The sequence below is a fragment of the Octopus bimaculoides genome, chromosome 4, assembly GCF_001194135.2.
Source record: "Octopus bimaculoides isolate UCB-OBI-ISO-001 chromosome 4, ASM119413v2, whole genome shotgun sequence".
Taxonomy (NCBI): domain Eukaryota; kingdom Metazoa; phylum Mollusca; class Cephalopoda; order Octopoda; family Octopodidae; genus Octopus; species Octopus bimaculoides.
The window spans coordinates 70,453,344-70,454,953 of record NC_068984.1 but is presented as its reverse complement, the minus strand read 5'-3'; positions in this window follow the sequence as shown (position 1 = coordinate 70,454,953).

Genomic DNA, 1,610 nt, shown 5'->3' with positions numbered 1-1,610 from the left:
CTTCTTCTTCTTCTTCTTCTTCTTCTTCTTCTTCTTCTTCTTCTTCTTCTTCTTCTTCTTCTTCTTCTTCTTCTTATTCTTATTCTTCTTCTTCTTCTTCTTCTTCGTATTTGTTAGGTAGTATAACTTCTTGTTTGTATTTGTCAGCTTCCATAAATACTGAAAACAGTTTTTTTGTTTTGCTTGTGTTTTGTGGCTATTTGTATTAGTTTTCCTTGCTTCTGGAGTAGGTATTTTTGCAGTCCTATGGTGGTTATTTTATAATTGTTTTCCAGCTGTATAAGACCCCTGCCACTATTATAATAATTATTATTATTATTCAGTAGTTTTATTTTTATAGCATGCTTTCACTTCACTACTGAGCGCAGCTCTGTGTGCCTTGAGTATATGCTGTGGTTTGTTGTGATGCTCTTATGGTTTATTATTATTATTATTATTATTATTATTATTGATATTAGTCAACTTTGAGGTTGATTAGCCCAGGTTACTGGGCTAATCAGTTATGAAAGGTGGTGTAGAGTAAATTGATTATATTTAGCTGCTATTTCTAGTAAGTTGCATGAGCACTCAAAAACTCCCTCATTGACTAAAAAAAAAAAACAGTAGATCGATGGTATTGGTAGATTGCCAAACTAAATAATTTGTTTCATTTAGTTTATTTAGTATAGCTCACACCTTACTCTTATTGACTTTCCTATTTAGGTGTCCAGAGTCAATAAAAAGATAAACCAGTCAATTACTGGCTTTGTACTTTGTACTAAGTATAAAAATTATTTTATAAAAGAGAAATATTCATATTTTCACATGGCCATCTCAGATAAAGGAATCTTACATGTTGTTGTTGGTGTTGGTTCTTAACCCCAATTCACCCCTGATTGTGCAAAAGTTTTCTAGGCATCATCTGCTTAAATTTTTCATGCACACATCTGATGTAGTTATGCTACTTTTTGAAACACCAGGACATGATTTGGAGGAGATTTGATTGCTATTTCTAACAATATTATAATGCTAGTCTCCCAATGCAATCGCTTTCAGATTGTAATTTTAAACAACAAATTTTTTTGCGAAAATGTCAATGATTAAGAAATTCTATTCTGTGGGAGTAAAAATTGAACAAAGTGTTTTGAATGGTGTGTAGAATAAACAGATGCAATTGTGTGAGGAGGACAAATAGATATATTTAGTAGGTATATGTGATGTAGTACACTAATTACTACTATACAGAAGTAGGGGTAGGGACTGTTGCACAAGTAGTAGAAGAAAAGAAAAGGGGTTGTGTCTTGTTGGTAAGTGAAAGTTTGCTTAATTATCAAACGACAAAGATTTTTTCTAATGTCTAAATCTCATATTTGGCACTTAAGTGTTAGAAAATGCTCAGAATAGAAGTATTTTCTAATTCTGAAAATGAAAATCAACATTAGAATTAGGGTTATAGCAGGGTTGTAACTGTCTTCACTTAGAAATTTTACCTGATATTATAAAAGCAATGGGACTGGGTCTGGAAGCTTATTGTTAAGATGCAAATTTCTTGAACACTCAGCCATGATTACATTCATATGTGTGTGCACGTGTGTGGTGTGTTGTGTGTGGTGTGTTGTGTGTGTGTGTGT